The 14,974-nt window shown below is 32.3% G+C and overlaps 1 long non-coding RNA gene across 1 annotated transcript; it reads right to left on the minus strand.

Annotated features, from left to right (window-relative positions):
- Positions 1-525: 525 nt before the first annotated feature.
- LOC128556761 (uncharacterized) lies at positions 526-2,571 on the minus strand. Its single transcript, XR_008370821.1, has 3 exons — positions 2,483-2,571; positions 1,856-2,056; positions 526-1,355 (listed from the first exon to the last, which is right to left on the minus strand). It is a non-coding gene; the product is annotated as an uncharacterized LOC128556761 (long non-coding RNA).
- Between the last annotated feature and the right edge of the window lie 12,403 nt (positions 2,572-14,974).

Below are 14,974 nucleotides of genomic sequence, written 5' to 3' on the forward strand. Positions count from 1 at the left end.
GTATGTCGCGCAACGGACGACATTCAAAATTTTCGAATGTCATATGTCGTATGTCGCGCAGTAAACGACATTCAAATTTTTTCTTCAAAGTTCGAATGTCGTATGTCGCGCAGTGAACGACATTCAAATTTTTTCTTCAGAGTTCAAATTCGTATGTCGTATGTCGCGCAGTGAACGACATTCAACTTTTTTGCCTAAATTCGAATGTCGTATGTCGTATGTCGCGCTCTGGACGACATTCAAAATTTTCGAATGTCGTATGTCGTATGTCGCGCAACGGACGACATTCAAAATTTTCGAATGTCGTATTTCGTATGTCGCGCAATGGACGACATTCAATATTTTCGAATGTCGTATGTCGTATGTCGTTTGTTTAGCCAACTTCACACAGCTATATTTCAACAGTCTCACAAAATCAAGTATACTAATTCAACCATTGTTTTGCTATATATTCTCAGTGTTTTTTAAAGATTTAAAAAATATAAATGAAATAAAATTATCTATGGTAGAAAATATACAATTAGATCTGCATATGTTTGAGTACTAAGCCTTCATGTATAATTATGCTGTAAATTGGTAACCAAATCTAATGAGAACTGCAAAACATGTGCTTTATTACAGATATTCAAAGACTGTCATGTGTTTATTCCATTTAGATATGTTCAAGTGCATGTTTTTTCAAAATACATTAAATTTTATCAAATTTAAATAATAAATTTAATGTTATACATGCAAAAGTAATGAAACAGTATCAGATTTTTTTTTAATTTTAATATAAAGTCAAGAATAAAGATAGTTTTCAATTACAGGGCCTTTGGTTAAACAACTATCAACATTTTTAAGAAATGACATTCTATTTTTCCCCCCATAAATCTGAAAAAGAAACATTAATGCGAACAACATAATTCCATCTTCAGGGTGTCCAGTGTGAGTTCTTCTATTTATGTCAAAGGCACCAATCATTATTTTGGTCTGTGGCAATCCAAATTAGGGACAGATCTTCACTATTTAGATGTCTATAACTTATTTCAAAAACACTAATTGATGATTCCCCACTTTCAGTCTCTCTATTTGGAAAACACACACACACTATTTTCATAAACATTTTTCCTTCACAATGACATACTGCATTTCAAACTTGTGTCCTCTACTATAGAGATGAAATGTCATCTTGTCAACATTAAACTACCTGGATCAGACAGTTATGTCACAGACTGCTCATTTGCAAGTTATAAAAAGTATTTTTAGCAGTCCTTGTTATTTTTATTTGATACAGAATCTTGAGAAGGCTGGCTCTTCAGGTGATATCAGAGGTTTTCTGACTGCATTTACTTTTACCATGACTGTAGCTGTCACTGAAAAATAGAGATGTGAGAGAATAACAATCTGAATGTCTTTCATTTAACTATTGGTGGTGGTGGGATGGAGATGGCCTCTCCAGTTAAATCATTTGTGACATCATGTTACTGGGTAGAACTACTGATCTTCTACAAGCTAGCTGGAGGGTTTCCTTTCACATGATTAATGAATAAAAATTACATACACTATTTTAATCATTTAATAAAAGTTTGTATAAGTAAATGTGTAATATATACATCTTTCCTTTATTCCTTTAATGAAAATAATTTATCACATAGACCTCCCCCTCCTTGAAATGATTTTAAAAGGAACAATTGTATGAAATACATTAAATACTTTTGGCTTTGCTACACTTTGATTAAATTTAAGATACATGAAATTCTAGAGAAAGTTCATAAATATTCTGTCAAAAAATAACATTCAATCAAGCATGAATAAAGATCTGAAATCAGGCCTGATCAGACACTAAGACAAACTATAAATAAAATGTAGATACCTTCCTTCCTTTTATTCCAGTATAAGGATGATGATGATCATTCATTCTTTGAAAAATTAGTTTGGAATAAACACAAATCAAACTAAAATGATTGTTACTGTTGTTACATTTTGTCAGATACAGGATTTCATCCTTTTCAACATTATATGGACCACCTTAAAGGTAAAATCTGTTTCTCATACATTTGCAGAGGGTCCTTTTCTGAAAAAGTGTATATTTTAAAATTTATAGTCACAATACAAATGTTTGTCAATTTAAGTTATATGAAGTCCTATAAGCTATCCTTGTATCATAGATTGAGAGGTCAAGATTTCATACTTGTATGGATATGGGCATGTGGGGGACTTTATTCTTTATCTAAATACATGAAGGCCTCTGATGTGTAAATATATATAAAAAATATTAACTTTGACACAAACCATTTACATTCAATATGTACTTGTAAAACAGTAAAACAGGCATGTGCAGATTAAAACATGCTGACTTATGTGTAGCAATGGGTACAATTAAATGTTTTCATTTCTCAGCATTCAGTGAGTTTTTACTTCAGTAAGCCTATATTTCTACAGGTACTTTGGCAAACACATACAATGTTGCAAATGATAAAAAATACTAAATTATGATTACCTTCTAGAACATCCATCCACTTCATAGTTGTTTGAAACTTTATCATCAAACAGTCATTTTCAAATGAAACACTCACAGCTGAAAAACAAAACAAATAAATTTACAAAAATATATACATTTTGAAATGAAAATATGTCTTTATCTGCTTTTTACAGATAACATAAAAAGCATGCTAATGGTCATTTACAACTAAAATCAGTTTTTTTTCCATTATAAATATACCGAGGTAATCCCAAAGGAAACAGTATGTTTCTTCCCAAGTCTGAATATGAAATTCCCAAATGTGTTACCTTATATGGGTGTTTGATGTTTTAAAATGGTTTTGAAAATTTTTATATAGCTATATTTAGGTTAATACGACAACATTTATAGTTTTGCTCAATTACTGTAATGTAATCCATTAATATTTTACACAAAAAAATATCTTTACATAGATTTTGGTAATTTGGAAATTTCCACATTAGACAATTTCTGAGAGCATTTTCCCAATTCCACTGGTTTTGGTGCATGGTATTCCCAAAATGATGGGAAAATGCCTGTTAGTTTTACCTTGGTAAAATAATAAGAAATGTCTGTCCAATATTTAAGAAAATAACCTCTGTATGGTCTTTGAATCTGTTGAAGGAAGTAAGCACATATATTCCATAGCTTGAAATTTTTACATGTCATATTAAAACATAAAATATTATGAGATTCACCTGTTTTCATAGTGTTATCCTTTAACACTGATCCTTCAGTCAACTGATACAAACTTCACTTATGGAAATAAACAGTTTAGACTCTTCTGCCAGAGTATTTTTCCCAAACAATGTCGCTATTTAGCAAATTTTAAACGCGGACTTGGTTTGAAGGGACACATCCCAGTATCACATGCCCATTTAGCATAAAATCTCTGTCATTGTGTCTATATACTAAAAATTTGCAAAATCCGAGTAGAAATCTGAATTCAGCATAATCCAGGAAGTAAACTTAGATAAGCTCTTTGTGATTCCCTAAATGAAGAGCATCAAGGGGAGGTAATAAATATAGGAAAAATGCCCCAAATCATAAACTTTGGCCCAAATTTACAAGAATGTGTCTGAATGACCCACTACGATTTATGTTTCTCTTCTCTTTATACAAACAAATATACTTTTCTGCTGAGACCTGTGCACTTTTCAAGATGTAGAGCACAATATAAACATATGTTTTGCTCCATAAATATATTTTTTCTTGCAGATAAAAGTCTAGACTATACAAGAATCAAATAAATATTTGGAAATATTAGTTTGGTATAAAACCTTGTTTATTTGCCTTTAAAATATGCAAGTGCGAAAATAAAGTACACTTTCTAGTGCTTTCCAGATAACAAAATAGGCAAGCACCCCTACTTTTTTGAAAATCTAGCAAGTTGTTGATCTGCATCCTCGTGTCCATGGTAACGGGGACATATATTGAAATTAAATGAAAAAACAGTTTTTTCTTAATTTTGCATCCTCTTTAAGAAAAATCTGGTTCAAAGGAAATCTGTGACTATGAGTTTCCAACATTTTTGGTTCTTACAGAGAATTGGTCTTAATTAACAAGAAACGCAGAAATTCCGAGAAAACTAGGCTTCCAAAATTTTGCATCACGCCAATAGGTTGTTTAAAAATGATCATTTTCCGTTATACATATCTGTTTGAAATTGAAATGTTATTAGACACTAAAGAAAATCTGCAGCTAGATGTTCAGCATCTAAGCGATAATATTGATAGGAAAACAGCATCTCTCAAAGCGAGAGAAAAGACATAGATTTTCTTGAACGCGAAGCTAAGAAATGTAACCTCCGAATATTTGGTTTAAAAGAGTCTAAAAACGAATCCAATGAAGTTTTAAAGTCAAAAGTAATTAAAGATGTTCTACAAACAGCTTGCCCATCAGAGGAGTGAATTACAGATGACATAAAATATGTGTCCAGAAAAGGTGAACAGTCGGAAGAGTATTGCCGTATGTATTAGTTTCCATAAGGTTCGATGATGATAAATTTAAAATCTTTAAAAGTCGAGATATTCTTAGAAGTAAAGGAATTAGAGCCAGTGATGATTTAACTAAACGACAGAGACAGACACTTAGTAAATTAAAGTCAAAGCAAAACGGGTAACTTCTTCAAAGGTAAATTACAGCTGTTCAAAAGCCAGGGTCACGGCGACCGTATTATCAAAAAAGCTAAAAGGTTGGGTGGGAATAGTGGGAGTGATAATCAGATAAACGATGTTGTTTTTACAGAGGGTGAAATAGATGATGGTGTTGATATATAGGAAAAAAGTCAAGGTCCATTCAATAAAAGAAGTTTAGACTGTTTGTTTTGGAATATAGAGGGTTTTAATGATAAAATATTTTATATTGAATTAAAATCCTACTTTGAACAGTTTGACATTGTGTCAGGATTTTATGGTGACCGGTGCGAGGCGTTACCAACGATTAGGGAGGTAGTGTGCACCGCCCGACTATCGAAGATCTCCTATGAGATTGTATACTCTTCTCCCTAATTCAATCTCGAAAGAATGCTTGAAATGTTATCGACTTTTCCTCAATATAATTCGAAAACAACAAGATGATGTTTACTCACATAGCTTCCATACGCATTATAAGACATGTTTCCATTTTTCTCTATATATTTACACGAACTTATGTGTGTGTCACTTACGAAATACTCTTTCAGTGTTTGAGCAAATGACTCAGAAATATATATATATATAATTATCAAACGGCAGATTTCTTAATAGGCGGATTTTAAGGTGTTGCTGAAGCATTTCGATGGCATAGAACGATGAAAGGTTCCGCCCTTTTTTAACAACACCTGCAGTTTACGAATGTACGGAACGGGTACGGTATGGATTAGAAACAGCTGTGACTCAATGCAGAGTTTGGGCGCTGGTATAAATAACAGACTCCAGTATATGTCGGATTGAAGCAATTTGAACTAAAGGCAATTTAAATGTATATATTTTGTAACCACGGTGATACTTACCATAACCTTTAGTCAGTACATTATACATTGTGTACATTAAATGCATGCGAACATGAAGACCACACCAGCTCTGCAGTGAGGTACATCGATTAGAAACACAACCAAATTGGCACGGTGTTGGGGTAAATATCGACCCGTCCGGAAATACTGTAGCGAGTGCCTTTAAACAATCCTTCAATCGAGCGATATCAACAATCAACATAATATAGTATAACGGGTATGTTTTACTTGCTGCTAATATGTACTATTTTTTACGACCAAACTTTTTTAACCCTTTTTTTGTATGCAACCGTAAAACAGCTTTCACATTTAATATCTTCGCAGATGCTGTAAAAGTGACGTTCTTCGATTATTTATAAAATAAAACTAAACTGAAAATGTAGTTTTGTTGTTTTGCCCGTTTCAAATGTACAACAACGACGTTTTCAGTAATTTGTACACATATGAAACAGAAAATTACGATTTTTACATGAATATGTCTTTTTTTTATATTTTCATCTCGTGGTATGAAAGAAAAATAAAACATATTTCTTTCGTGGCTACTCGTGATGTATTATCATTTCATACAATCCGATGAATATAAAAACCTTATTCATGCAAAAACCTTATATATCCTGTATGAAATTTACTTTATGAATAATTTGTTGTGCGAAACGCTTGTTAACTGTTTATCACAAATATACATTTCTCTATTATAATGCCTTGTGTAAGAGAATATATATAAAAATCGAAATTTAAAGCCAATACACGAACAACCAAAATGAAGGCGTGCGATGTTCAGCCATATGTTTAATATTTGCTACTTAGTTCATGTCTATTTTAATAATTATTTAAATGTATCATTTGGATGACAATATATCTGTTTAAATTACATCCTTACTGGTAATTATCATTTGCAAGGATATATTATTTTTACTGTTAATTGATATTATATATATTTTATATATATACTACTTTTTTAAATGATGCATTTATGTGCTTCATTCTTAGAGTCAACAAATAAGGGTACATGAAGCAAATGTGCGGACTTGGTAAAATATTTTGTTTATTTCGTCTATTTAAAATAGAAGAAATATGTGGGTTTTTTTTTAAAGTAAATGCTATGATGTGCAGGCTGTTTATTTTACACATAGATCATCGGAATGAATTTAGAGACTTCATAGATAAAACATTTGGTCGTTCAAGTTATCATATACTCAAATATGATAATGGCTATTTATTTTCATTTTGGAATATGTGCATTTTCCACGTTGCAAAACTAGTTCTAGAGCATAAGAACATATTTCTTGTGGAATATTGGTTGTAAATAAATTGTGCTATTCGTACACATAAATGAATATGTAGTCTGGCTTTCTGAATATTTGTCAATTACTTAAGTTACACTTTAAGGAGGTAGGATACCTTGTTACAAGGGTAAATTCAAATTAGTTGAACCGCAGCATGTTTTTGTATTTCGTGTAATATGAAGTTTTAACTGCTACAATCTCAATTTCGTTTGTCTCTGTCCCTTCAAGTTCAATTTTTATCCAGGTTTGAAGAACATGACCCTCCAAAGGTATTTCATATTGAAAGAAGAAGGAAAATACGGATATTTAACACTTTTCAGTGTATTTTAATTTCATTGATATCCGTAGAAGTCTGCATAATTGATAATTTTACTGGTATGCACGTTATCTTTCTAATATAAGCTTAAAATGTATATGTCGCGGGGCTCGTGTTTCCATGATAACGTATTTTCTCTCATTTTTAAACAACTATGTATAAAAATAGGGGTTTTCGACGGCTTCAGTTCTGTTAATGACCAACATGAAATATTTGGATAATATTATTAGCAAAATACCAAGCACTTTACATGGTACCCTATTTTTCTTACATTTTAAAGTAACCATGGCAACAGAGATGTTTAAAATAGCTTATATCTTGCTGTTTGTTGTAATTTCTTTAAAACAAAATATTGAATAAGATTATCTTTCTAGTTGATGTAGCTTTAAAACATATCATTTCTAACGTAGGTTACATTTTCTTGTTATTTGCATTTATTCAAACAAATTTCACAGCTTAGAATACGTACAGTAGTACCCCTCGTCTGCCATTTTTCATGGAAAAATCGTTCAGCGTGCTGCTATTATTCTCATGGATATTGTTGAAATGAAAACAAAAAGCCGAAGCTGTGTTTCTTAAATAGACCAGTGTCAACGCTTTTGAATTTTACATTTAGATACATAGGTCACGGGCTTCGTTTCCATGGTAACATCAATTCAATTCAAGAAACCACAATTTTCTACTGAAATTTGAACAAGTTTAGATCTTAGTTTTAGTATGTAAGTAACAAATTATCAATGGAACCTGAAAAATAGGTATTACAAATCAAACTGCTAGACTTTTTATTTGAAAATGGCCATAACAAGTAACCTTTCACCCAACTATATTCCAAATAACAATGGTTGCCATCATCCATTTTCTTACATTCCGCATAACATTTCAATATAACTACATAAAAGAAGCAAAATATTGATTATTATTCAGAGCAAAAGACTAATAAAACATATTTCAGCAAATAATGGTTATTTGAAAATAGTTAAAATAAAGAAAATGTACAGAATTACGTACTTTCAAGATAAAAGCTATTAATTTTGCGCGGTAACTGACGCGTAACGTCATGACGTCAGTGACGTCGTTTAAAGGCAACATTGTTTTGAAGCGTTTCTGCGGCAATTTATTCATTATTTCTGCATTATTAAACCATAAAGCATCAGATCGAAGACAAGTTCATGATTTTTTTTCAGAAGAATGAATATACAAACACATTTAGTTTGTCGTAAACGTCGTCGTAAATCGTCACGTTAGCTTCCGGTTGGACATGCGCACATAGAAATATGAAGGTAACCTACCTCCTTAAGAAACAAAATGTGTCATTAAAAATATAAAAAAAAACATGAGAAGCGGTCGTTAAATTTCAATATTTCGAAGACGTTTCAGTTAAGTTTATCGTAAGTGACTGGTCTCCAAAATAATCTTTATTTGAACATTAAGTTTGATCGTATAATGAACACTAAAGCAAGAGTTCTTGTTCCTAGACTATCTGAGAAAATGCTTAATCGAGAAAAAAATGTCTAATTCGGGAATAGGGCCCGGGTTGGCTCGGAAGTGAAAACTTTCCAACCATAATGAAGGATGCGTTCTTAACGACCGTTTAAATCAAGCTTACTAATTTAGGGAGCATACCTGAGGTACCTTGTGACAGACGTTTTTCAATTTCGAATGGACCAATTAGTAAAAACGACTTCTTCTTCTAGTTACTACAAGGTTATGTATAGGCGCTGATTTAAATATTTTGGTGATTTTTTATATCAAATTTGTAAAAGTGCCAAAAGTAAAACTTTCCAAATTGTGCATTATTAAACTTTATGTACAGTAGCTGTTTAAAGATTAATGGCAGAGATTAGAACAGTAACAGTGACAATAGCTACAAAGAATTATGTGTGTGCGACAGCAACCAACGTGTTCCACTGACCGACTGCTTTAAGAAAATATGAATATTTGTAAGCATCTTGTGATGTGCCAATGCACCTGAAGCTGTATATGTTACCATACCCATGCCTTGATTTTGAATCAGCTGGAATTGATAAGTTTTGTTCCGGATATATAGCTACTACATGATGATCAATGTTAAAGCACATATTAAACGCGCTGTAGTTCTTCTAATCTGTAATGATCGCCAATTTAAATTTGTTAACACATCAGAAACTGAGCTTGTATTATGATAGCGATTTATGACAAATCTCACCCTTCTCTGAACTTTTGTCAATTAAATCTAAATAGCTTTTAGTATGTGGGTCCCAAATAGTACATGAATATCCTAATTTTGGCCTTACTATTATAGCTTTATATAGCAACTATATGTCACTTTAGAAGAGTTAATATTATCTACGCAGAAAGCAAAGAAACTGATTTGCTCTGTTTGTTATTGCGTTTATGAGCTTATCCCATTTCAAGTTGTTTTTTATGTGTTACAGCTGGATACTTTAGTGACTAAACATTTTGCAGGGTATGATGGAAAAGTTCATAATTAAACTGGATGTGTATCTTTTTCTGTGTAATACTGGGGATGATACATTTATCAGGATGAAAATGCATCAACTAATCCTGTTCCCTTTTGTCATTTTTTTAATATAAATTATGCTATCATCAGCAAAGAATCTTACAGTACTGTGTTTAATTTTGTCGACAAAGTCAATGATGTAGAATAAGAAGTGGATAGGACTCTGAACTGTGCCCTGGGGTACACCAGAAGTTACAGACACCTTCTTTGATATTTCACCTTTTAGGACTACTGTCTGAGTTCTATCACCTTGAAAATTAGAAATCCAGTTGAGAGCACTGCAAAGTGTTCCATTGTATTTAAATCTATACAGTAGCTATTTATGTGGCACTTTGTCAAATTCTTTGGTATAACTTGTTATGATAATAATCGTCTTGACAATATTCGTTATGATACTAACTAATGTTTTTTGGATAAAAATAATGAGCAGAATTGTACAAAAGCACGTAGCGATTTTGCCTTCCACAAAAGACTAATTCAACTTACAGTGAACATTGGCGGTATATTTTTTTAGGGTCACTAAGAAGTTACTGTCACATAGAACACAGAACGGAACGAGTTATTAGGTAAAGTGGTCACAATAATTGTGACGAAGGTGGAAGCTGAAAAATTCGGTAGACCATATTTCAGACAATGCCAAGACAAGTTACTGCTATCCTTATAGAGAATATTAGGTTACTGTATTTCTTAACTTTAGTTTATCCACCGAGTTGGAGAACGGTTTATCCACCCGAGGCTTGCCGAGGGGGAAAACCTTTCGGAGACAAGCTTTTAAGGTGGGTAAACTTAAGTTAAGAAAGACAGTAACCTAATATTCTATTTATCCTATAGTTGATAAAATAACATATATTTACTTTCAAAATGTTTTTCTTTCTATACAAAATAATACAGAATTTCACTCATTTGTGAATTCCTACGCCCTTCAACCCCTTGTCTGCTTGATACAGTTACACACGATTCTTTACAATAAAACATTATTTCAAACCTCATACTTTCCCTTCTGAAGTTCCGTGTATTATAAATCATCGGTGCTAACAGGGCATTCGCGTACAAAACAAGCAGAATGGTTTAAAAGATAAAGTAAAGCCGAAAAGCACGCTTGAGATGAATTCAAATGCCCGAAGTCTTAAAATTTATGCCATTTTTCGTACAGGACAATGCGAGGTAATGAAATTCCTTCCACTATGAATGGTTTAGATCCAATAATTTCAATATTGTCAATAAACGACTGCTTAAATCTGGTTATTTGTGTAAATTTCTAACTAAAAATGAGTGAAGGCCAAATATACAAAGTCAAGGTCGATTCACACAGACTTAAAAATCCGTCACCGTACCATTCCGTATGGTGGTCTACTAGGATAGAGTGAACCAAATTTTTATTTTTATTTTTTTACCGCGGCTGTCCTCATAAAATGACAGAATATTTGCGCTTCGAACTCTTGGCCCAGTTTACATTGCTTATAGCACATGTACTTGAAAAAATAGTCCGTCAGTTGCATTGACGGTATGAACCTGCATTGACTGAATAAACCCCAAGTTTACACGGCAGGCAGATGTCAGCCTGATAAATGGATAGTGGTAGGATAAAAAGTTATACATGGATTCCGTCATGCCACCGTCATAATCAATATGACACCATGTTTTGCAAGAGTCACACTCATGGGCTTTAGATTTCCAAGTAATATTTCGCCACGTGATCAAGAAGGTCATCTTGGTGCTTTGGTCCCGGGGTTAAATTCTACCTGATTTCCTAAAATAAGTTGGATGATAAGTATTTTATTTGAAGAGGGAACCGCCACTTTCTTACAATATCGTTTCGGATGGTGATTCAGCCAGTGATACTGTTGTCAAGACTCATATACTGTTGTCAATCCTATATGACATAGGATACAGTATCTGGTTTACAGCACAGACTTGTGCCTTGACTGACCCTTGATGGAGAGACAGTAAATTAGCAATTTTGGAAGCTTGGTAGGAAATTGGCAGTCCGCACACAGCTCATGCTCAGTCCAGTTCGAAAGTGATAATAAATTTGTCACTAATTTGTTTGAAAGCCGTATTAAGCAGTAAGGCAAACATTTCTGGCGGACATCTTAAAATTTATTTTTCATTTGTTTTCAAGAACAGTTACTAGTATTTACCAAAACAAATTGATCTCTGTATATTTTAAGATCAAAGGCTTATAATGCCTTTGTTTATAATGTAGCTGCCATCTTTTGTTATGAATTTAATGTATATTAATTTCCTTTTCTCAATAACTGTTTTCTCTAATATCTTTCGTTTATTCATTCTAAATATTGCATAACAACATTAAGATTGAGAGGCTGGAAATATATTTTAGAATTTATAATATATACGCAAATGGTCATTTCTTTAACAGCCTTTTGAATAAAATTTTATAAGTACGGTCTATCGAAATATGTACGACAACCAGCATATGTAAAGTAACCGCTCCTCTCATTAGCAAACTATTTTTCCAACTCAAGGCCGGCACCAATGACCTTATATTCAAAACCAGAAATTCATCATGACCTCCGCTTCATCTCGGTCAATAATGGTTTGTGTCTATTGATAACAGGTAATGTTCAATTTCCACTAATGAATAGGTGCTTTATTTTATTTCATGCTTTCCGGTGAAAAACTGGGTAGTATTAGAGAAATAAAATGATTATTTTACTGCTTGAAAGTAGTGAAAGCATAATTTTTAATTTTCACCCGTGAAGCCGTGAAGGGAAAATAATATGTACTTTAAGATTATCTGCAGATACAATTCAATAAAGATTAAAGATGTATATAAAATCCACACGCACCACCTTGATAACATGAAATAGAAATCTGGAAACTTAGAGAACAACTTGACAGGTTTTCAACACAGAAATTGTGACATCACGACATTGTGACGTTATGACGTAATACACGTGACTTGGTGCGGGTAAAAGGCATATAATTTGGTTTAAACTATTGAATATAATAAAATATAATTAATAGATAATTTATTTGTTATAAATGTAAGACTGAAAACTATTTAATTCGTAACATCCTAATTAACATTTTCACTCGAGAAAATATTGCATAATATGGTATCTCCTCGATAGAATGTATTTCTATATTTCACTGAAACAAAATAGGGTTATTGTAACAGTAGCTTGATCTGGGATGCAGTATTCGGCTCGCGCGCCTCGTGAGATCCGACTTTGCAAAATCCACGAGAGCCGAATACAAAGTCCTAGATCTAGCTACTGTTATAATGACCCTTTTATTATATACCTTTACCATTTCGATTCTTGTTTCGTTCTTGGACGTAATCTTCAATGTTTATCGATATTGAATGGAACTTTGTGAAATTTTTATGTGCTCTATTTATAGAAATGTGTCGGGTCATGCATATTAATGTAAACAGTCCGGCAGCATACAATACGGAAGGTACAATACGGAATTTAAAAGGTACAATGCGGAATTTTTGTCTGTCTGTTCATATTTAATTGTGAAATACAAGCCGATTTTTTTACAGAATTTATATAGGTATATAATAAACACTGTTATCTTTATAAGAAATAATTTTATTTTACCAATCACTGATATATCGTATTCTGTGCTGACTATATCATCGGATTTAACATTAATAAATGTAAGGCTGGCTATGGTGATCAGGATGATGATAGTGAAGTATTACGGACGAAAAATGAATACATTAAATGTTATAGACACAAACTAAGATGTATCTAGGACATCTTATCATAACGACGACGATAAATGCCGACGATGCCGATGAAGACGACTGCCGACGACGAAGAATGTCGACAAAGAAGAATGCCGATGTAAAAAATATCCGAAGAAGAAGAGTGATGACGAAGATAGACTCTCGAATCGATACGCATTACATGCATTTTTTGTTAGCGAAACAAGATACCACTGCATGTTCCTGAATATAAATGAGACTATAAGACTATTCTGCTTCATCGATTGTTTTCTGTGCCAGCGAGACACTGTTTATATCACAATTATATTTTCTGACACTTCACAATACCCTAAGAGAAAAAAATCTGAATCATGTCTACTCGCCCTATGATGATAAATACACTCACTGGCTGTTAAAACGTCTGATCCAAACATTTGAAAATGTTGATCCAGGAAGATACTCTTTATCTTTATATTTATCAAATATGTATAACGAATAAGGATATTAAGGTGGTAATGTTGCCTTTATTCAAGCGTGACTACGGTGAAACGCATATTCTGACAAGGTTTTAATCAGATTTTCCGAGATTTGGAAAAGACCATCGTATGAACATTTGAGTCAATACACCATTCAAAGATAAGTAAATCAACGACTGTTTTCAAGGAGTAAAGGCAATGTAGATTGCACGTTATTAGGAACCCTAAACTATCTTTGAAACTAGGTATTTCTCTAATAAATCTTCATCAAACTAACGGGCCTGACTAAAATATTTTAGAATAATTTGAATTAACAAAATATGTTTTCTAGATCCAATGTTACAGCATTTTGAGTGTCGTAATTTTCAGCCAATTTTAAGATTGTTTCCTTAAAAAATGCTATATAATTTTGATATTTTGTGTACCATTTTATATGTGCCATATGTACCTCTGTTTAATTTTTAATGTTTTCTTTTTCACATTTTGTTCTGTAACAGTTATGTAATTTTTGATGCTCGTTTCATTTATGTAATACTTTTTATGTGAATTTCTGCAGTATCAGCAAGTTTAGATAAAAAAATAAAAACTCGCATCAATTTTGAAAACAAAATAATACTTACTAATAGTCTAGTTTTTCATGAATGCATACATTGATTTAAAGTTCGAATGGGAAAAAAAAATTAAAATCAGTCCCATACACAGCTAAAAATCAAAAAGAAATTCTCGAATGTAAAAACGTAAAGATGTTTTCCAAAAAAAAAATGTATTATATTAAGGTATTGGACCCCTAAACGTAATGTTTAAAAAATAGCATTTGCTTGGTATATTCTAAAAATTGACAATGTTTTGCACTGTGTTGCAAATTTTGAACAACTTTTACCTTGCCGTTTTTTTGTAAATCTTGTTTATTTTATGGAATTTCCCCATGCTGTGATGGCCACTATCTAAATCGTTAGCAGAGAATTCATTAAAGCATTATTTTTGATAAAAGAAACATCAAAAACTATTGTTAAACAATCATAAAACACAGAATAATAATCTAAATATCATTTTTTTCTAGGGTGCCTCAAGTAAACAGATTTAATGAGACAGAAAAGGAAAATATGGAAAAATAATTGGTCCTAGTGGGGCTTGAACCTAATCACCCCTAAAAATTGCAGTCAAAGTAGGTTTATGGTAGGAATTGAATACTCTTCAAAAAGGAGGTACTCTATTACGTGTCCTGTACCTTAATTTAGAAAAT

This window comes from Mercenaria mercenaria, chromosome 4 (assembly GCF_021730395.1).
Source record: "Mercenaria mercenaria strain notata chromosome 4, MADL_Memer_1, whole genome shotgun sequence".
NCBI classification, from domain to species: domain Eukaryota; kingdom Metazoa; phylum Mollusca; class Bivalvia; order Venerida; family Veneridae; genus Mercenaria; species Mercenaria mercenaria.